This window comes from Anas platyrhynchos, chromosome 21, assembly GCF_047663525.1.
Source record: "Anas platyrhynchos isolate ZD024472 breed Pekin duck chromosome 21, IASCAAS_PekinDuck_T2T, whole genome shotgun sequence".
In the NCBI taxonomy this organism is placed as follows: domain Eukaryota; kingdom Metazoa; phylum Chordata; class Aves; order Anseriformes; family Anatidae; genus Anas; species Anas platyrhynchos.
In genome coordinates, this window is record NC_092607.1 from 14334964 (window position 1) to 14358206 (window position 23243).

Sequence of the window (23243 nt, forward strand, 5' to 3'; positions counted from 1 at the left end):
CTTTACAGAATCCCATCATGCAGTAAAATCAGAATCTGCCTCCTTAAACAGTTGGAAATGTAGATATAAATCTCAAACCCATGTAAGAGGTAGAAGTTTTCACTTGAGATCACAAAAGTTTTTCACAATTATTTTGGACAAATTTTATGTTTTTTTCCTGTACCAACGTGAAATTTCATGGGTTTGTCATAGTTGATCTAAATTAATAACTAAAATGCTAAAGCTTTATTGTCATAAAAAGATTTCTGTTTCCCAAATGATAAGAGCGTTATGACATGTATTGATCTACTGAGGTGGTAGTAGTCAGTGAAAAGATGGATCTCCCCGTTTATTTTTTGTCCTTTTGTTATTATTATATTTATTGAGAACATGTCAGAACAAATGGCACAAAAGCTTGAGATGTTGATAAACTGATAAGCCGTGCATATATTTGATGCAGTAGTTGATCAATGTATATTAACTATGGTTATTTGGACAGGGAAATGTAATACTTTCCCCATCTCCTCTTGGAAATAAATTTAATAGCCTATCTCACCTCCCATGTGTTTCCCAGTAATCGCCTTCAGTTATTTTTTTCCCAATTAATTACAGTCATTTAGATGATGAACGGAGTCTCTCTCATGGGGACGTGTAGTCAGAATATGGCTTGGAAAAAAATCTTTTACAATGCAGTCTTACATTCAGATTATTTCTAAGGAGATTTTTTTCCCTATGTCATACTCATTAAATGTGTATCTGGAGACTCCAGAATGTATTCCAAGATGGTTTACAACTAAAATGGAGCACCAGAAGGAAAATTTCATCAAGTTTGTCAGTTCAAGCTCCTAGTGATTCAGGAATTATTCCCTTGTTTTGGTGGGGGTTTTCTGATCTTTCCTCTGATTGAGGCAGGGAAGTGCATAGGATTTCTAATGTATTATTTTTTTCTGTTGCACGTGTGTGTGCTTCCTTCCTCATTGTTCATTGACAATGCTTGTTTATTGAACACATGATGATGGCAACATTTAGTAGCTGCAAAAGTTTTTGATTGCAGTCATCCAAGACAGTGACAAACATAAACCATTGTATGTGAATTATGTTGCAGCAGAGAATATAACTGAAAAATAATAAGCAAACAGAAAATATTTGTTGGAGGTCAAAACTGGAAACAGGCCAAATTACAGTTTTCTGCAGTACCTTTTTCTTAAGCCTTACACCAGCCATGCTACAAACACATCCAAGAGCGGTAATTAACTGTTTAGGAAGGTCATGTTAATGGGGAAAATTTTAAACCATCAGGATGCATGCTGTCCGTGTTTCACCACTAGTAAAAGAGGTATCATTTGGAAGCATATTATAGTATATCTGCTAAAGGAAATCTTAATGTAGACATCTCGTGACAGGCAAGAATATGTGATATGCATAAATAAATAAATACAGTGTTACAGTATTCTCATGGAAATCACCATGATGTGGAGAATATCTTTTAAAAAATGTTCAGGATATCAAGAGCACATCACCCACTATGCTTCTTAGTTTCCTCTTGGATATCAGGGCACACTTGAAATCTCTCTTTTTCTAATGCTTTTAGTAGGCCAGACCCATGGTATCTAAGTGACTGAGTCCATGTATCAGCTTTTCACTATTTTTTTTTCACTTTAATATCAAGTTAGAGTGATATTTTTTGTGATCAGATTTATGCAGTGTGGGTTTCAGTCAATAGATGAACCAGATTACAGAATTGATTTTCATGGAAATTAGAACTGATTAAAACTAAATTATCGATTATTTCAAGTTGAAAAACTCCCTCCTAAAATTTACATTGCCACAGAACAGCTCCTAACTGATATGTTTTACCATTTTATAAATTATAACAAGATAAATGTATGCAGGTAGGTTGGAATTTGCTGATCTTTTTGAACATTGTAGAATGGACAGTGAGTCTGAATCAAAAGAATTCTTTCAAGAATTCAAATGTTCTTTAAATGCTCTGAAGGCCTTCTGATACATTCCTACATGTATATCACTTCTAACTTTGGATAGGAATGAATAACATTTGCTGTTTCACATTGAAAATGTAATCTGATTTCTTATTTAAATATAGAATTGAAAATATTCTTCCCTCTTATTTTTTTTTTTTGTGGTCAGATTAATTTATTATAAGTCTCTTCCCTACATTAAATTGCATTAAGTTTTGTTTCATCTAACCCTTCCAATTCTTTATCTCGAGTGATAAAATACTCCTCTTCCCTCCTATTTTTCCGTGTTAAATGATTCTTATGTAAAGAACTCACAACCTATGACATTTATTTGAGACCTACAAGAACAAAGTTTAATTCTTTAATTCTTAATTCTTCTTCAGCTCTGCTGTGTGATCCTTTTATGACACTGAACAAGTTAGTCAGGCTCCCTGTATACTCTTCCCTATCTATAAAAAGTAGATAATAGCACTTTACTAACTGAAAAATCTTAACAGTGAAGGTATTAAAGGTTATGTGTACTCATTCTGAGGTATAACCAGAACTTTTAAATAGATGGAATTTTTAGGTAGGTTGAGAGACATTTCCTTCCTTTATTTTGCTGCAAACTTCTGAAAAGGTTTTCTTACTGTGTGCCCAAAACCAGTTGTGTCTTTAGAAATAGCTGCAAGCGTTGTAGCTGGTCATAAGTATCAGAGATCCAATTATGAAATTGTCTAATTTAAGAAACTTTTGAAGTAAATTTCAGTCACATTTCACCTATTTAGTTTCCATCTGTGGGAAGTCTGTACAGAGGTATATCTTGTTGGTATTCAATAATCTGGTTATTACTTTGATTTTGTTTTGGTAACTGAAGATAATAGGGAGTAGATGATAAGTTCAACAGAATTTGTCTTCCTGCATACCTCTCTTGTGATGGCCTTTGTTTGGTTATTGGGGTTGGAGATTGCTTTTTTGCCTTCTGAGCTACATTCAGGTCATCTAACTTGCCAGTAATTTGAATACCAACAAACTGGGTCTTTGTGACAGCTGGAGCTTGACAGGCTGCTCTGAGTCCCTCCAATGAATTGTTGGTCTGTCACGCTGTTTCTCCTAGTAATGGTATAAGAGCTGATAGCAAGTTGAATACCTATAAATAGATGGAGAGAATAGGTCTTAGACTCTGTAGGTGGTATTTTATCATCTTGGCTCCCCCTGCCATTGCATGGTGCACTTTGACAGCTTAAAATAACTGAGTGCCAGTTTTGTGCCAAAAATATAAAATGTCATTCAGTATTACAGTATCCATTTCAGCTATGGACATTCCTAACACTTCCTACAGCAGATTTCCTAGCACTGCTAATTCCAAAGGCTGTCAGAAATAAAACTCTTGCAGGTGACCAAATTTATTCAATTCTTACTTTCAGGTGGAAAAGAAATTTCAGTCCATCTGCATCTGTGTCTTCAGTTTTTCTAGACTGTATGCATAGCATATGATCTTAGATGGTCCTTACAACAGCTGCTTTGTCTTTCCATCACAAGGCAGGCAGTGTGTTAAAGTATAAAATCTGCCTTGCTGTTTTAGACTTTCCTCATAGTCATGAACTAATTTTTGATACAAGGAGTGCTCATGCATATAATGAATATACAGTAGATTTGATGAACTGGAACCTTCTGCTTCAGATGGTGTTTCAGCAAGTTTAGTTGCTGTAATGCAAACAAAATGTTTTCTTGTTTTGACAGTGTGTGTATTGCTACCACAGTTTTAACATGCTTCTCCTGAAAAATATATCATGTGGTAGAATTACTCCTTAGAAAGCCAAGAGGCATTTTTAACAAGCTTAAAGATATGGAACTGTGTCGTCATTCATTTACCAGATTGCCTGAGCTACACTGCTATTAATCTCAGGATAAACACTAGATGAGCACTTCTCATCAGCTTTATCTTTCTGATACAATCAGATAGGGGAACTGGAGGTGTAAAAGCAAACAATTCTGTGTATTACAAGCCTTACTTTAAATCAGATAGAGTGACTATTTTTGCTGTTAAAATATCTCACCCACATCATTCTCTTTATCCTTCCTGTAATTTCCACAGTGCCTTTTGGTCTGCTTAGGTCTCTGCCAGTGCTCTGGTCAGAGAGGACACACTCCTGATGGTTTCTCAAATACAATCTCTGCAGTAGAGGATGTAACTAATGACATGGAAGGGAAGAGCTAAATTTTTCTGTTTTACTGGCACAGGATTTTTGAACACTCTTTTACTGTTCTCTTGCATTTGAGGGTCTAGCCTGAGAGCTCTTGATAGGTTGAGTTTACAGGTATTTACTAGTTGCAAAGTCTTTGTAGTTTGTCTAAACTTTTATTTTTCCTCTTGGGAATGCATTGATACCTCTTGTAACTGTCAGACATTTTAGTTTTGCTGTAGTGAGGGTGGGAAGGGGTGAAACAAGAACTGTACAGTGTGTATTTTATCCTGAGAAATAATTAGTGGGTAAGAGAGCTGGGCTGTCATAAATTTTTATGCCTGTCTTAAAGCAAAATGAATTGCTAGACAATGAGGGAAAATAGTATTTAGAGCGCCCTGTGTTTTTTTCATTTTTTATACTTTTGCTTCATATAGTTTCACTAGGTCCAAGTACTGCACTTCATCCTTTCTCCTCTCATTCCAATTGTTTTGGAAGTGCCAAGAGCATCTTGTTTGATTTAATAAATGTTTTGTCAATCACAGGCAGATTGTTTGCAGAGCTCTAGTTCTCTTAGGTATCTGTTTATGAAGTATATAAGCCTGTTAGTGATTATTTTTCTTCATATTCTCTCGTGTTTTGTATTTTTGTAGAGCAGAAGAGAAACATTGTATTGTGATAAAGTTGGGATGGTGACTGACTCATTTCTCTTTTCATCCTCCTGAGTGGTAATTTTGTGTTTTCATTTTTGTTCAAGCTTGGCAAGGATAGTTTGATTATGCACTTCACACTTAGTGCTTCTGAGGTAATGTTATGGATCTTGACTCTGTCATGAATTTGGATTCAACACTTCCCTGAACTGAATATTTGGATTGTCAGAAGTGTTTGAAGGGTGGCAGGATGGCCATTTTATCTCATGAAAGTAGGTGTAAAAACTAATGAAAGAAAACACATGACAGAGGCAAGAATTAATTCACTCAGGGTGGAAAAGTTGGCTTTCAAAAGAAAAACTAACTGCTCTCCAGAAGAATAATACAGCAAGTTGCTGAGCAATCTGGCTGGAATCTAGAAAAGCCTTCACTTGTGTGTTTAATTTTAAATATTCAAGTAGTGGTTTAGCTTTACAAGGAAATGTGAATGTGTATGTGAAATAAATTTGAATACAGTCTTCATGCAATCAAGCTCTAAAAACTTGCTCCTGACTTTTGTTCCATGTCTTCTAAGTGGTGATTCCACCTTGAAGTGATCTTGCATTTCATAGCACACATCAGCTTGTCCGCAGAAGTCTCATTTTCTGATGGCTCCTACTGAGCGATTTCCGCACACTCACAGAATTCTCAGAATTAAGTTTATTTCCTCTGAAATAGCAACAGAATATTGTTTTGTTCCTGAAACTGAACAAATCAGTTCTCCATCCTTCTCAGAGTGACAGGTTTCAACTTTTCATTACAGGAAAAGAGGACTGCTCACTTAGAAGAAAGTTCCTGTTGATAAGAGTATATATACATTAGCAGTTAGCTGCTGTATGATGGCTAGGAAAACACACAGAAAAGTTTTGCATAATAAGTTTCGTTCAGGAGAATGTTTCTAAAAGACCTTAAGGCCAGATGCTAATTAGATAATGACAAAATTGTTCAGAAAATAAGACTAGAACTGTAAGAATCTTGCCATAGTCAGACTAGCATCAGCAAAGATGCTTAATTATCCACTGCATATAATAACTCCCTTGTGAAGTTGTATGATAAGTATAAAGGGCATTGAAGTCAGAAATACTCTGCAAGTCTTTGGCCTGAAAAGCAAGAGTAATGAAAGATGATATAACAATGAAAACAGTGTGAAACAAGTTGCATCTTTTCAGTAACTTCTTTTTAGACCCTCAGAAAATAACAAAGCAGAGAAACAATGAAAAAGTGGTGTGGGCTGGAGTCTGTTCCCTTTTACACAAGCTTAATTGTGTTTCACTGTTCTATTCCTGATTTTCATTAATACTAGCAAGAATGAAGTCGGAGCTTACCATTTCTTAAGCTGTTCAGTACAGATCCATGCAATTCTTAGAAAATAACAGGAGCAAAGCAATCTTTGGGTAACATAATACAACCCCTGAACTTTGATCTCAATCAAGGCAATCTACAAAGAAACAATAATGTCATAACTCTTTTAAAGCTTGCAACCCTGAAAAAATAAAACAGCTATCAGAAACCTACTCACAGAACACTGAGAAATAATTCTCTTGACCTACAGCACTATTCCATATGTTGTATATACTGAAGAGTAAAACTGGTTTGTATGTGTACCTACAGCTCCCACCAATTATAGCTGAAGTTGTTGGCTCCCTGTGTGTTTTCATTGACACGGATAAAAACAGACACAGTGAATAAGATAAAGAATATTACAACTCACAGCTTTCAAGTTATACCATAGGCATGATTTAATTCTTTTTATACCTTTTTTAGCTTGAAATGTGCTCTTAGAAACAGCCTGACTGGGTGGGGTCTGTGTAAAGTAAACCTTAAGACTTTGTGTATCCATTCAAGCTTGAAGACACAACAGAAGGAAAACGTGATCCATCAGGGCTAAGGGATACCAGAGCTGTAAGCCATACGTGGGGAATATAGGCACTGCTCATTAGTGGGAAATGGATCAAGATATTCTGATCCATCAAGATGACCAATTGCATAATAAGTGATGTACCTGACAGGCAGAGGTCTGATTGTACTGGAGAAGTGGTGGCTTGAGTGGCAAATCTATCTGGGGTACCTTATTTGCCCCCCACCTTCTTCACTACTGCTTCTCCTCCACAGTCCTCATATCTTCATGGAGACAACGTGCCTGTTGGGGCAGCAGCGGCAGCAGCGTGTTCCCGTTGAAAGGCCGGCAGAGCCCTCATCGGCCAGCACTGGGGGCCAGAGCTGGCTCGTTGCTTGGTTACAGCTTTCCACAGCCGCACTGGAAAGTGCTCCGAAAAGAGGACTGCTTCATCCTAGCAGCAGTTACTGGGGAGGCAAGCTGCAGCTTTTACTTCGGAAACCAAACTGGCCTGCCTTTGCAGTTAGCATCTCATTAAGGTGTCAGCAGGCTTCCCGTGGTACCAGATGAGTCGTAAGGTGACAACTGAGATCCTAAGTTTGTGTCAACTGCAATCCAGTTCACCTCCAAACTATAAACTGGTTTTAAAAAAAGAGAGAGGTTCTGGAGGTAGCTGAAGAACTGATTAGGATGTGACTCTTCTAAAACCACACCTTAGTCATTTCTACTTCTGTCATGCATCTCTAGAATTTTGTGAATGAAAGCCTCCTGTCCTGGATCTGCCCCTTGGTTTCTAGTAGGGTTTTGCACAGTATTTACCTTAAATAAAAAACTCAGGAAAGAAAAAACAGGACTCTCTTCAGTAACTGCATGTGTGGTGCCAAAAGTCACACTTCCTGATACACAAGCCTACAATAATAACTGATTTTAAAATTAGAAGAATGATCACTACATATCAGAAGCCACAGGAGATTTGCCTAATTTTATAACCAGCTTTAGGGTTTTTGTTAGTTTCTATATCTCTTAGATTTTCTATTCATCACAAGTGCAAAGTGGTGTTTAATGACCTTTTGAAATTTGCTTTAATGAAGTCTTTAAACTGTGTCATAACCACCCTAAGTATAAGTGAAATTATTACTTTAAACTTGCAAACACAATGATCTTGATAGGTATGAAGGCAGGTAATGTTACGTGGATGTGATTCAGACCTGTAGCTGAGTAAAGTTGTACCTTTAAAATGGGATGTGGGAGATGGAGTGTGTAATGCTTTAAAAAGCAATTGTCCAAAGCATATGCTTTCAGTTTAAAAACATTGTATTTTGTGGTATCAAGAGTAAATGCCAGGAGAGCATAAAGGAATGAGAATGGACAAAAAGCTTATGAAAAGCAGGTAAATTTGAGGAAATACTAAGTGATTACTTCACACTGTACTCTCCACATTTCTGTTCTATGCAGACCTGTGGCTTAGTCCATAGGCATAGAAACTGAAGGATATGATACAAAATAAGAAGTGACGTTCTGAGAAATACTGTGCTTTGAGGGGAGGGCTCAGATGGCATACAGTACCTTTAAGAGATAATTTCAGTTACTATTGTAATATTAATCGTAAAATTTATAGCTAAGATATCTGAAGTGATTGGCTCATAAACAAACCAGAAATTACGTGCCAGTGTTTCAATTTAAAAATACGTTCTTGGAGATTGGGACTACTTCTTAATGATTTAGAAAACAGAAGTAAAGTAACCCAAAATTCATGATGCATGTAATTTGCTGTGCATAGTTTGACAGGCTCCCACTAATTGCTACATATTCTCTGCTGAATAAACACCAGCTTTGGTGCCACTGAAGCTGGGACATTACTTATGTTGGTAAGGGGCATTTTAGGTGTCATTATGAAATTGCTGCTCAGCTGCTGAGAACTGGCTTAGGGTGACACCACCAACTACTGACTGTTTCCATTAGCTTCAGTGAGAGCAGAGGTGATCCAGACTGGGCCAGGTCAGGCTCTTTTTTTTTTCTGCAGCACAGGAAGGCTGCTTCTCAGAATGTCTGGTGTGGTTCTCCGGGTAAATGTTCTGCTGTGAAGGAAAACTTCATCTCACAAGCATGTTTGTGAAATAAAGTAAACATAAACACTTGCTAATGTTTACGTGAAATTTCAAATCTAAGGTAGTCATTGTGATGGGAAGCACCTCCATTTTATATTTTATTCTTTTTATACAGCATTGGGGAAAAAAAAAAAAAAAAGAAAAAGAAAAAAAAAGTTCTTCCTATAAGACTTTTTAAACATAATCAAGAGCACTGGAATCTGCTGATTCGTCCATCCTCCATGTAGCTTTGTGTGACTATAACTCATCCACGACATTGACAGCTGTCTCGTTATCTTTAAATGGTGGTCCCTGGACTTATTTACTAAAACAGTAAGGTTACAAATGAATGGTGAGGTTGAACTATGACTTGGTTGCCATTAGTGTTTATCAGTGCTATTTGCATTTGAACCAACAAAGGAAGATTGCAAGAGGCAATAACTGTGCTGATCCTGCTCAATGCAACATAATTACAGGGTCAGACTTAACATATTTTATTTCAGTTTGTTCATAAAGCTGAAAAGGCTTTTAGGAGTCCACGGTAGAGCTGCAGTAAAGCATTTGACCTGCTAACTAGTAAAAATGAAAAGGTCATCACAGTCCATGTTCTTCAAGAACATTTAACTAAAATTTTTTTATTTTTAGTATGCATGACTGTGGGGATATTTTTGTGCTGTGAAAAATCAGTTTCCATGAAGAGCTCCCAGCAAATACCTTATATAATAAAGATTCAAGAATTAAAATATACAGATAGACACATGTAGGCAATGCTCTGATCAGGCTTCTCTGAAGTTCTTTGCTGATACTGTCTTCAGACATTGCTATACTCTCATTAGAAAATCCGAGGGAAAAAAAAAAATAAAAAAAAAATAAGTTAGAAAGCAAGAACATTTAATGATGAATTCTAAGATCAATTTCTTCCCTGTCCTATCCCCTCACACCCCCACCTTACAATGGATTGTTTAGAGAAAACACCTGAGGACAGAAAAAGCACATTGCAAAGGGAGATGCCTACTAGTCTCTCTGTTACCACTTTATATGACAGCATATGGTTATATATATAAAAATTCATACTGCTTGAGCACATATTCCCATTACTAGTGAGTTTCACTTTTGCAGCACAGTCTGTGTTTCCTATTTGTGGAATTTTTGTTTCCTATAATTACATGTTTCAGAAAGAAGAGATCTGAGTCTCTGGCAATGATACTGGTTTGCCTCTGTTTAAAGAGCTGTGCAAAATGTTGTGCTTGGGTTTGTTGATGGTCAGCAAAACTGAATAGGGATAATGGGTAAAGTCTGTGATACCAAAATGGTGACAACAATAACACATAAGAGGAAGAAGGTCCAACTGCTGTGTCACAATCTCATTTAGACTATGTCTTTTGTGAGTGAAGACTACAATCCAGTAGATGTGTTCACTGAGCAAGAGTACAGAATGTTCTGTGGGTTGAGCTGGACTTAGAATGCCACATTTCTGTGATGTTGCCTGTTGGTACGGATGGTTGGAAGGGAGGGGATTAGGCTGTCTCTGAATTGTTTTCCTTAGAAAAAAATCAATTCACTATCAGACATTGTTTATATTGATTATCAATTACTAATGAGTCAACTACTGCTTTGGTGCAGTCCTTTTTCTTTCTGAAGAGTAGGCAAAGTCCTTTTCCACAGTTAGCTGTTACTCTTTGCTACTGACTCTCTGTAGCAAAGGAATAGCCATGTTTTTCTGTGGCTACACAATACCTCAGCTATGCATCTTTCCATCTAGTATCACTTTCTCTGTTTTAGAGAATTAATTATCGGAGATTGCCAGAAATAACCACAAATCAAACAGCGTTTACCCCTTCCATTAGTATGAAAGTGTTTGCAGTCACCTTCTCCTGAATTACTAAGCCAAGAGGTCACAAGCAACAAATGCAATAGAAAGCCATTTGCTTTAGGGTTATTAGCACGTTTTGGAGATAATTACATAATTTTACAAATATTCCTGGGGATTTACTTCAGTAACACAACCATGAATGTGAACTTCAGCAAAAGAAAATTATAGGTAATTTCTGTTTATTTTGCTCGTTTCTATAGTAACAATAGTAATTATTAATAAACAGAACACTCTGTTCTGGCAAGTCATGTTAGGAAAGCCTCTGAAATTAAAATGAATTCTAAAAGTAGCTTCCAAGGAGGTTATCCAGTTACATTTCAAAATGGCAATGCATCCTCCAGGCTGTTAGCAGACAGTTATACAGTCCTCATCTTCATTTGGAACTTCTGCTATCAGTGGAGCTACACTGGTTTACATCACTTAGGGGTATAACTAGCATGTTTTAAATACACTGGAAACTAATATGACCTAGATACTTATGCCTGCTTGTACTGTGCATTGGTATTAGAAGTCTATTATTAGGTGTCTAGAGATATTAGAGCTCTAGGTAAATCTCATTTTGTGGAAATGAGAAATATACAAAAATGATCATGTGCACATGACTTTGTTCAGAGATTGCTTTATTAACATGAATTGTTCTCCATATCCCTTTTTACTGAGGAGACAAAAACTTGCTACTTAACTGTGGAAGTCAGAAACATTTCATAAAAGCAGGTGACTCTGTAAGTCATCAGATATTGGCATACATCTTGCGTAAATACTATGACTAGAGAGGTTTGCTCAAAGGTGTCGTCAGACCCACAAGTCCCTCAAAAATCTTGAGCAGTCTTTTATTCTCCATGGGGTTACTCATGGTAGTTCCTGGCCTGCTTTATTCACTTGTCCACAGATCTAAACAAGGACTTAAATAACTTCTTAAAAGTCTGTATCCAACAATGTATTCTCCATCTTTTGTTTTCTCTACCACCAGCTTTAGTACTACTACTTTAGAAGAGCTATGTGTTCCTTACTGTCTTTCCTGGAAGACAACCATAAATTTTGTAGGAGGTTTTCAGGACAAAAATAAATGTGTCTTTAAGTCCAGAGAACTCAGGGATGAAAGCTCAAGAAGTACAGTTATGCTCTGGAGTCAAGTCTAAAACATTAGCAATAAAATAATTTTTCTAGTGTACCAGTAGATATTGCTGTCTGAATTCAGCATTGCTTTTGCTGGGTTTACAGCACAAAACAGGGACCTGCGAATATGGGGGGCAGGTTTGAGAGGGGTAGTCTACTCTGAGTCTGGCTTATACATCAGTAATAGAATTGTTAACAGTGTTTTGATTACAGAATCATTTATAGCTGCTTACACAATATCAGAGACATTGATACTAAATTTACAAGTTTGTTTATCAGGATGGTAAGAGGGAAAACTTTTTTTTCTGTGAAAATCATTACAGTTTTAAATGAATTAATTGACATAAAGCTTCTATGCCAAATTATTAGCTGTGAGCTCTAGCTCTGCCAAAGTAAATGAATCTGTACCAGTTTACAGTGTCTGAGACTTTGGTCCCATCAGTTCATTTTTTTGATTAACTTTTTGACTCTGTATTTTAAAGTGTAAGATGGAATAAGGAAGGATGCATTATTTTCTTCTATTCCCTTAAAAGGATCCCAGTATGGCAACAGAAAAAAATAAATAAAAATAAAAATAAAAAATTACTCAGGCAGTTTCCAAAATTGCAGCTCTGCAAAAAGGAGGAAAGTGAGTTGTTTATATATAAAAGCATTCATAAATTGTCAAGCAAAGTAGCATATGCAAAAAAATAAAAATAAATGAAAGTGGTCATATCCACACCAATTAATCTATATATGTGAGCAACACACATGCATAAGTCCTTTGGCAGTATGCACAAAAGCTTGTGTATGTACAGAAAGCTGCCCAGCCTCACAAAAAGTGTGTGGGTTTGGGGTAAGTTTTGCTTTGCATTATGCACACTTAACTGTACCTAACTGTGCACACATCAAAAACCTAACTCTTCTATCTACTAGAAAAATTACTTTGAAAGAGACATAGTCATCCTTCTTGGATATATATGAAGATGAAGATAATGTCAAGCAGTTTGGTATATTCACTTATGAATAATTCATCCAGCTGCACACAGTTATTCTTTATTATTATTATTATTAATTATGTGTGTATTGCTGGAAAAGACAGGAAGGCTGTAACCACTGCCTCGTGAGAGATCCTTAATGTTTGAATTTGGTTAGACCAAGATGTGTGATATGAGGAAAGGGAGAAAGACAATGATAAATAGATCACAAGACACAAAGGCTTTAATAATGTTGATGGGGAGAAATATCATTTGTTTGAGATGATAGCCTTAGGAGAGCAGGCTACTCCTAGTTGCCTTGTCAGGAGTTCAGTTCTTTGTTGTTTTCTGAGAGCTGGGTATACTTAGAATAGGCTTGCCTGCATTACAACACGTTTGGCTTGGATCTGCAAAAAAGTTTGATCTGTACATGGGATCTGAGTTATGCAAGTATGTTTGGAAAAAGGGCAAGAAGTGTTGCCTATTTGAAACGAGACTTCCAGAAGACTCTGCATGGGCCCACGAGGAGCCCAGATACCAGCAGTGGTCTTGATACCACATTATTTAACTCTGTGTGTGTGTAATAAATGTTTGGAAGCACAAAACGAAGATGCAAAAAGAATTTTTACAGCAATCAACTACTCTCAGACAACATCTCACTTTCATATCCCCCATGCAATTTAGAGGTGTCACAAAATCCTGGCTGAAATTACATCAAATGGAATGCTTGTGATGTATTTTTGTTACAGCTCAAAGAAAATCTTTGCATTTCATGACAGGGCTGAGTAAAGCCATAATAATGATTAATCTCCATAGAGATACTTACAGTACCTATTTTCTGTGTTTAGACTTTTAGGAAAATGTATAAGGATGTAAATTGAGCTGAGTTCTAATGGAAGGTTATTAATCTGGAATCCTTCATTATGCAGCAAAAATGTAGCATAAGAGTGACCCTTCGGGCATCTTAATTTTTTTCATCATAACACATAAAATTATTGAAAACTTTTGCAAATGTAACTGAAAATCAACAAAATATTTCAATGTCATTTTGTCACTGTATATCTACCTTTAATATTTTTCCAGGCTGTAGAACTGCCTGTGTCCTTTAGGCATAATATTGACAGGAACCATAATACCAGTAATCTGTATAGAATAGCGTGGACCCTGCTGAAGCCTCACTTAAGTGCACACTCACGATGATGAGAGCATGAAAGACAAAATCTGATAGCCTGGGCTGCTGCTTAGGGAACTTTATGGTCACCTGTGACCAGAACTAGACTTGTACTGTGAAAAGTCACTCTGACTTCTGACTTTCTTTTTCTTCCACTTCAGCTCAGCAAGACTGGCAGCTTACTCAAACACTCACAAGTGTACTGAGACCAGCGCAACCTACACATGACCCACTTCTGTGCTGTATCATTCTTCACCCTGCAAGGACGCCCAAAGACTGCTTTTGACAGAGGTACCTCCCCTCATACATACAGATGGGAAAAGTATCTGTGCCTGTATTAGATATTTTTCAGAGAATTGAATTTCAGTTGTTATTGACTAGACTGGGTCTATGCTATGGTTTTCAGGTTATGGCCAAAATATTATTTAATGATATCTATCCCATTTGTTATAAAGATGTTTTAAGTTGGGATAAAATCAGTGACGGTTTGTTCTCTCTTTGAAATTAAGACTGCATCTGAAACTCAGCACTCTGGATAGTTTGTGGATTTTCATCACTCTCTCATCCCCACCCCTTGCCTTTTTTTTTTGAATAAGCCATATTTGAGAAATTTAAATTTAACACCATGTACAAAAATGTCTTTAATTTTCAGTTTTTATAAGGAAAGTGGAGTATTATTTTTGTGTCTGAAAGTGTTTCAGTTACTAAATGGATGAAAGCTTCAAAGTTGCCTCAGTCTCTCAACAGGGAAAATAGTAGTTTTGCTTCACAACAAGCTAGGTGTTGAAACCATCTCCAGATTCATTAAAGCGTACTGTGGAAATAATTTTCTAGTGGGAGACATAATGAATGTGCAAGGCATTTTTACAACATACAGGAGGCTATAAATTTTTAGAGAGCTTTTTATTATTATTTCTATGCTCTAAGTCATATTTTGCTATATGTCATAAAGGTTTGAAAACTTAGAATGCTTTGTAATTACTCAGAGAAAAAAAACTCATTACATCTTAAATTCAGATAACAAAAGAAATGCAGTGTTTGTGTAGGTTGTTTACTAGTTCTGCTTATTCCAATGGGCCTAGGCCAAGGGCAAACTGTTATAAAACTGTAGCTGTGTAAAACATCCTTTGCTGTTTGAGTGCACACAAACAATAACAGAATTCATCTGAAAGTGATGGCTGATGGGATTCAAGGTGAAAATGTCCTTAGTAAGGATGTAGTTTACATAGTAAGGCATCCACCTTTTGTTTTGTTATAAAAGCTCTGCATATATTTTTGCTTTGGTGACACAATCACTTCCTTTTTTCCTGCATAATTATTTATATGTATGTACACTATATCATTATTAAAAAGAAGCATTTCCTCCTGAAAAATTTAAAAACATTGATTTAACACTATTTCCTAGTTAATTTTCTAGTCAGTAAACATGCAATAGAATAACTCCTGTGCAAGATATACACAATAAGAAGGCTTTATAAGGATAGCCATGGGGCTAGTCCCTTGGTTAGCACTGGTTGGTATGATGTACACTTCTGTATTGTGTGGTATGGCTCTTAGTCCAACCTTGAAAATGTAAGTATGAAATAGAGGGGAACATATTTCATACAAGTAACAGAAGAATGCCACCTAAAAAATATCCAGAAAGCACTGCAGATGTCAATCCATGGGCACTATCGGTGAAAGGCTGCAGATTCAGGTTCTGAGGTTGTGTATCCCCTTTGATTGCCAACTCCTGCCAGCTGTGACACAGTGAAACTCTCCTGACTTCTTGTGCTGTTATTGTGGGCTAGGCTGCAGCATCTGTTCACACGTTCTGAATCTCCTTTGTTTTTATGTCATGTGTAAACTAGAGAATGTTTAGCGCTCTTTATTGCTAGAAGAGCTGATCAGTGTATTCACTGCACTAAATTTAACAGCCTTGATACTGAAAAAAATCTGCTTGCAGTTATAGTGTGGGTTAGGAAGAGCAGTATGTAGGAATTATAGACAAAAATGTGACATTTCCAAGGATGTACTAGTTTGAGACTGAAAGGGACAGCACATACATGGTACTTCATTTCCAAAACATCATTTTCTTTGGAACACATTTGTATGAATTATATGCACTTAGAGTCTGATTTTGTTAAGACTTGAAGGTGTTTGTTTACATCTTTGCACAGATGTCTGAATACATTGGCTTTTGTTTTCAAGGTGCTGTTATGTTTTTGGAAGTTTTAGTCTTGCAGAGAATTATTACTTTAGAAGTCACAGTGAAATTTCAGAGCCAGAGTGAAACCTTGCTTTTAAACATGTTCAGTGGAAAATAGGACACAAATCAGTAATTTGTTAAAGACAGTTCATTATATCATGTGCATGACCCTTTGTATTTCACCATCTGCAGTAAACATTTCCAAACTTTCATTTCTTTACAACATAAATCGTTGGAAATAGTTGTATTAATATTTCCAAACAAGACTCTGCCTGCCACAGAAGTTCTAAGTCTACAGAAGAGGATAGGATGCTGACATGCTTTGCATGTCAGAATAGTTGTTGTAATGCCTAATGAGCTGATCTGTTCCTCAGCATAGGGCTTGAGAACAGCAGGAAGCTCCTTCCCTGTGAAAAATTACAGCATTAGCCCTTGGAGTATAGAAAAGTGAAAATGAGTGCAGCATTAAACACTCTGTTAATGTGTGTTTGTACAAACGAACCACAGAGAGCCTTATTCCACCTTCACATCTGGAGCTTTAAAACTTTTTTAAACCTTATTTTCCACTATACTACCAAAAGAAAAAGGGGAAGATCTCTGTATTGCAACATATAAATTTCTGTCAGTGAAGGACTTGACAGTCTGGTCAGACAAGAGTGTTTGTCCTATTGTGAGTCAATTTTGCTTTATCTGCTGAAGAATAAAAGAGAAATAGCATAGGAAGAAGTAGCAAGAAAAAAATTAACAAATGGAAAAAAAGAATGTAGTGAATAATCCCAAAGTGAATTACCCGAAACTATGTTCTATCTCCTTGTCAGATAAAAATATATGTAAATATTTTTTTTTTGCCAGTGAGGATTAGGTTTCCCAGGGAATGAGAGAGAATTCCAGGATAAGTAAGTCACAGAATGTGATAGCATATTGCTATCCTCATCTGAAAATTCTTATTCTACTGTATTTTTGATATCTCTTTATTTTTTATTTTTTGTATTGCAGTATAAATGAAACCATAATTGAATGTGCCTTGGAAATATTTTAACTATAAATCAAAGAAAAGAAGGATAGAATGATGGATTTTTTTTTTTTTCTAATGGCCTGGTTTAGTTTTTTTTTTTTTTTCTTTTTGTCAGTAACAATGTATCTGCACACTTCTGTATAGCTGTCTACTTATGGTGCAAAAAGCTATCATTATATGCAATGGAACATCAAACAACTGTTTCATTAGTGGTCCCATTATGAGAAAGTACAGTGACATTAGAATATCAGCAAGTTGTTACTATAGATACCTGATTTCTCTGCAACACTCATGTTTTTATATACCCACATATATCTGCGTGGTTTTTATATTGTATGTGTGTGTGTGAAAATGTATATGTAGGTACATTTCTCTTTCCTTCAAGAATAAAGGTCTTCTTGCCTTTTTAAGTATTTAGCATACTTTGGTAGACAGCATTATCCAGAATGCTTGATAATCTGAATTTGAATGGTTTGAATTAGATGAAAGTGTTGTAAATGCAAATGTTCAAGAAAATAACTTTGTAATTCATCTTATCTAACAGGCAACATATTTACTAAAGACTCTCAGACTTGTCTCATCTGTTTTACACATTTGCATTGTAATATTTGCATGTTGAGAGTGGGGGTTTTAAGGGAGATCAGGTTTGGGTGCGATCGCTTTAGTTGAGGCACAGAAAATTGTTTTAAATGTGCCAGAAAATGAAAGCTATGAATAATTACCATTATTTTCCTCAGTTGTGCTCAGATAATATGTATTCAAAGCATCTCACAAACAGTAATTGTTTCTCACAAGTTGTATGAGATAGGGAAACATGGGAATACTATTTTCCTGACCATGTGGTTAGAAAAAATAAATAAATAAAAAATGTCAGGAACTACGTTATTTGATTGAAAAGAGGGGTGGGTGTGCATGTGTGCAGGACCAGGGGGTTATTTTCATAGAGTAAATCAGTGGTGAGCACTGGTGAGATTTTTACACCTATTTATATAGTATAGTTACTGGACCTAGAAAGACAAGACTACTGAAGGCTTCAAGTGGGCATCAATAAAGCACCATTTGGATTTTTCATATCGGTTCATTGATTTGTTTGTTGTTTTTTGAATATTTTGAGGCTGCTGCTATGTTTAGAGATAGAAGCCCATTGCTAAGTACCAGCATGCCACATATTGGTATTAAAAAAATGCTGGCTTCAGGAAGCCAGTTGGACCAGACCTTACTCATTAACTTGGTAACAGCTGTATCAGCATAAGAGAGGAGAATTTGTCCTCCAGCTAATGAGAAAGCCATATAGTCCAAATTGTCTATGTTTTAGTATGTATTTACTGGAATGCCTTTGAAGGCTTATTTTTTGTTCTTTTTTGCTGATATTTTTTTTCTATATTTTACAAAAATTGTTATTAAAATGATGTGGCAACTTCTAATGTGAAATATAGGCACTCTGCACAGCTGATGTCTGGAGCATGCAGAGATTTAAGCTCTTTGCATTTCTCTGACCTTGAAGTCATTTTGTTCCTGTGCTGTCAGTTGCAGTACAATCTGTGAGATGCTGAGCATCTCTGGCAAGCTCCCTTTACTTGACTGGAGCTAGTATTTTGCAGGATTAGCCCCCCTTTTGCACTTTCTTGTGAAAAATTCTATCAATAACCGAATGCACAAATGTTGGATCTTAGTTGGAAGACTTTTTCTACTTCTTCAACACTTAAGCCATAGAAAGAAAGGGAAAGGAGAAGCTCTGAAGTCGTATCACAGCAGCCAATTTTCTTTTGAACACAGCTGGATTGTGATGAATTGTGTAGTAGTTTTGTGATGTAAGCAAAAGCCATTTAGAGGTATAACTGTTATCAAGTTCCTTGGGGAGAGAGAGAAGTTGGAGAGGTACACAGTATTCCTTCCTGTGTGCCAGTGCAGGACACAATTGCAAATTTGATTTCATTCAATGGGTACACGGAAGAGCAGAGAGAAAAATGTGGCATTAAATTCAAATCTTTATTCCTGCTGGTTAAAAATTGTGGTGTTAATGCAACCAAGTCACTTTGCTCTGACTTAAAACCATTTCTTTTCAAAAGAAATACAAGGCCTCAGAAATTACAAGTAACAATTATTCTTGATAGGCTGTACTTTATCCCAAAGTTAGACAGGAAAAGGGGATAAAATATTACATTACACTTACCTTTACAGAAACATAAATGCATATGTAATTTGTTTATGACTAATTATGCCTTTATGTTCTTTATTACTGCTGAAATTTGGAGACCTGAAAAATGAGACAGCATCATCTAGACTTAAATTTCAGTGCTAGTAAAATTAAAGTTAAGGGGCTTTGTTTCTGAGATTTTCTTTTACTCCTTTCTAAATGCTACCATTTCACACAAAAATGGGTTCTGTTTGGATTAATACATTTGAAAATTAAGTTGATTTATAACCAATTTTCTCCTCATTTAAACAGCGACCTGCAAGTGTTTCTCCCGGGATCAAACAGGATCAGAGAAATTATGTGTTGTTCAAGTTGTTCACTGAAGCAGAATCCCTCACAAACATGTGCATATGGTGCTAGGTGCTTTAGGGATCAAACTAATACATTTACCTTGTTGTACATTTTTCTTCTCATCTTGAACTTGTATGTTCTCCTTACTAGGAATTTAAAAAAAAAAAAAAAAAAGCTACAACAACCTCCTAATAACTTGACAGCTGCAGAAATAACATATTCGTTCTTATTCTCTAATTCAAGTCACAATCTTGAAAGCATGTAATGTGCTAATGCTGAATGCATCTGTTTGGTTACCCTGGTCAGCTGCTTGAGGACAGTTGGCAATTCCCCACCTCAAAATCAGAGGAAACTGGGCAGCAAAACTACGCTCCCTAAAGCTTTGAAATAATTAAAGTGTTTTCTCTTTATATAGTCAATATTTAAATGCAGGCTATATTTAGAAAGCATAGCCATATGTCATCTGAGAATGAGACAAAAAATAAATGAAAACCCTAAATTGTTCTCTAAGCAGCAGAATTAACAGGACATGAATCCCTTTGGTTTATTGCCTACAGTGCCCTGAAGTTGTTTCTGTCCCCCCGGTATTTTAAGTCTGTTGAATACTATTGGGCAAAGCCAAAGTGCAGTGTCTGTCATCTGCTCTGCAGAAGCTTCCTGTACAGATGCACTCACCTACAGTAACTTCTTACTCTACAGCGACCTGTATGTGCATACATTGCCTATAATCCTGAGATATATGATCTGAGCTTTGATGGTAAATGATGGAAAAGAAATTGCAAGACTTAAAAACTGTCAATATAATTTCTCAAATGATCTAATCAGCTTTAGTGGTAGTCTTGTTTCTGCTAGTAGATAGTTCCCATCCCAAGTCGTTCAGTATGTTCCCACAAACCATCCTTAAGGGTGTGTCTCAATTCGGCTTGTTTTGCATAATTGCCACGTGTATCCTAAATATGTTGGATGGCTTGCTGCATATAATCACAGCGGGAAGTTCACTTGCTGCTTGGCTACCTGAAGTGATAATGAATGCCCAAAAGAATGATTTTAATGAAAATATTTAGGATATCAAATTCAGCATCAGGGATGCCTAGAAAAGCACTTACCCATGGAGTAAGGGCAGCATAATTATTTAAGCTTCTGCAGAAAAGGTCAAGGCTTAGAATTTATCCCATGACTTTTATGAAGGGCAAATTAACAATAACTAAAAAAAGTCATGAGAAAGCAACCCTAATTTTTGTGTATTCCAAAACTCTAAGAGGCTTATTTTCTTTATTTAACTTTTTCTAATTAATATAATGAAACAGTCTCAAACATTGCAAAAGGAGAATACTGATTTGATAATGAGTATGAATTATCAAAACCTACTGTAAAATAATTATTTCCTCTACATTTTAAATATTTCCACTGTAATCATAGGAAGGGATATTTTATATATTGAAATTCCCTGAAGAGACAGGGCTAGATTTCTCAAGCAATTCCCTTGGCTTAGATACCTGTCTGAAAGCTAAAAGAAGTAGTCAGACTTTCAAATGTCAGGTGTCGTCAATGTGGAAGCATTTCATTCTGAGAGGTGTGATGATTTATGCACATTAGCAGGTTACATTTAATATTGATAATACTACACACAATCTTGCACTGAAACAAATTAAGTTTTATTATCCTACTATTGATTGTGAATGATATTGTGGAGTCATTAATGAGACAAGTTAAGGTAGCCACAGATTTCAAGTGGTTACTTAAAGCAATAGTGGGAGCTGATTCCAAGCTCACTGGTGCCCGTAAGCATCTGGTGCTTCTGCCAGTTTTGGATCAAACTGTGCTATGGCATGCCTCTGTAGGTTAAGACGTAGAGGTTCACAGACTGAACCAAAAGAGCTAACACTGACACACCTTGCAGGGGAAAGATTATTGCAGCCAGAGTGACTCTCCAGTGCCTTCTACTGTTTCCAACATGCTTTGCTAATTATTTCAAGATGCAACGAGATAAGGGGAAGTAAGGGAGCAACACACTCTATTTGTAGTTGAATGGAACTTATGAGTGAAGCAGGGAAAGGAGATGAGATGCAGAGTTATTATATGAGAGAAAAGTTAGAAAATAAAAAGGACGAAAATGGCTGGGTAGGGTTAAGGTTAGTCTTAAAGCTAAGGATTCAAACTTGAATGAGGGGACTCATTAGGCTCTGAATAGGTCATCTCCTGCTTTCTGTAAAGAGAACAGTGATGTTCCCTGGTGCTCCTGTAGAAGAATGCGGGTGGAAAGAAAAGCATAGACAATGAAATAATAGGGAGAAAGCAGGTATTGCTATAGAATAATGTTTCCAGCTTTCAGAGTCTTCTGTTACTCAGGTCAAGAGCCAAGGAAGAGGAGAAAAGCCAATAAATTTGCAGGCTTTATTTCAGACCTCAAACTGTGATTGCATTTTTTCTGTTTTTTTTTTTTGTTTGTTTGTTTGTTTGTTTGTTTTGTTTTGTTTTTTTTTCCAATGTGCAGAATTTTAAATGGCTATTTTTTAAGATCATGTGTCTCTCATTCAATTCTCCCTTGACAGTATGCAGTATTACAGAGTAAGGCAAACAACATGAATACCAAATGAAACATATACTTAAGAGTCAGACACTTAAGGGACTTGTGGAGGAAATACCAAAATGCTGAGATGAGCAGACACAGAGGCATGTGGTAGCGGGAGGCAGAACTCCTTGCAAGGGCGAAGCCAGTACTCTGCCTCCTGATGCATCCTCACAAAGACACAGCTCTGGTCAGGATAGGCTCTTCACAGTCTTGTATTTCTGAGTCATGGCCTTGCTCTCTGAGCACATCAAACAATGTTTGTTGTAAAATACAAAATATTTCTTAGGGATTTCCAAGAGTTGGCTGCACTGTACTCAGCTCCATATCCTTGTTTGATGCATACAGGGAAGTGCCAGGGAAATGGTTATGTACGTTTTTTATATTCTTTTAACACCATTTATATTATAAAGAGACTTTTAAATGCATATAACAAGTGCTTTCTGGATGCTTCTCTGAGCTGCAGTGCAGTCTTTAAAAGGCAGGAGAATATAAAGCTGGTAAGACCAAGATGGTTTACACCTGATGGAAATTTAGTCCTAAGAAATGAGGTTTAAACTGCCATTGCTTTTGCATGTTTCAGTGGAGCTTGGAGCATGTTCAATTTTATTCCTTATCTCAAACACCTTAAAAAAGGAGAGAATTAAGGACAACCCTCCCAACCTGAAATACTTCCATTTTTCATTCACTATCACGGTCTGTATTTGCCTGATGACAGATGTTAGTTTCACTGCCGTTCAGTTCTTTTTTTTTTTTTTTTCCCTGTACAGATGTGATTTACTAGATCATAAATCAGTCACTACTTTTGGAAATTCAGCTAACAGATGTCCTCTTTAGAGATTTTAATATAAACACCGTTAACCCACAGATTCTTCTTGAAGAAATGCCAGTTCCATAGAAGAATGCCAATTGGCATGAATATAACTTGAAATTTGACATATTAATAGATTTTTTTTTTTCTGAGCAAAATAGATTTTTTTTTATAGAGAAGGCATGTCTGCTTTACTTCTCTATTAGAGTCCCAGCTTGCAATATCTGTTTGCTTGCAATGATGTCATTAAATAGAAAACAGATGCACTCATGAGCATCAGAAATCAATCATTGCTGTTGGCACTTTAATAAACAGCTGCC

The 23243-nt window shown here is 36.3% G+C and overlaps 1 protein-coding gene across 3 annotated transcripts in view; it reads left to right on the forward strand.

Moving 5' to 3' along the window:
- Positions 1-23243, forward strand: part of CDH4 (cadherin 4) — a 670220-nt gene that overhangs the window by 126929 nt on the left and 520048 nt on the right. For all 3 annotated transcript variants that reach the window (XM_038166209.2, XM_038166207.2, XM_038166208.2), the window contains one exon: positions 14014-14143. The gene's annotated coding sequence lies outside the window, so the exon portion shown is untranslated. The remainder of the gene's footprint in view (positions 1-14013; positions 14144-23243) is intronic.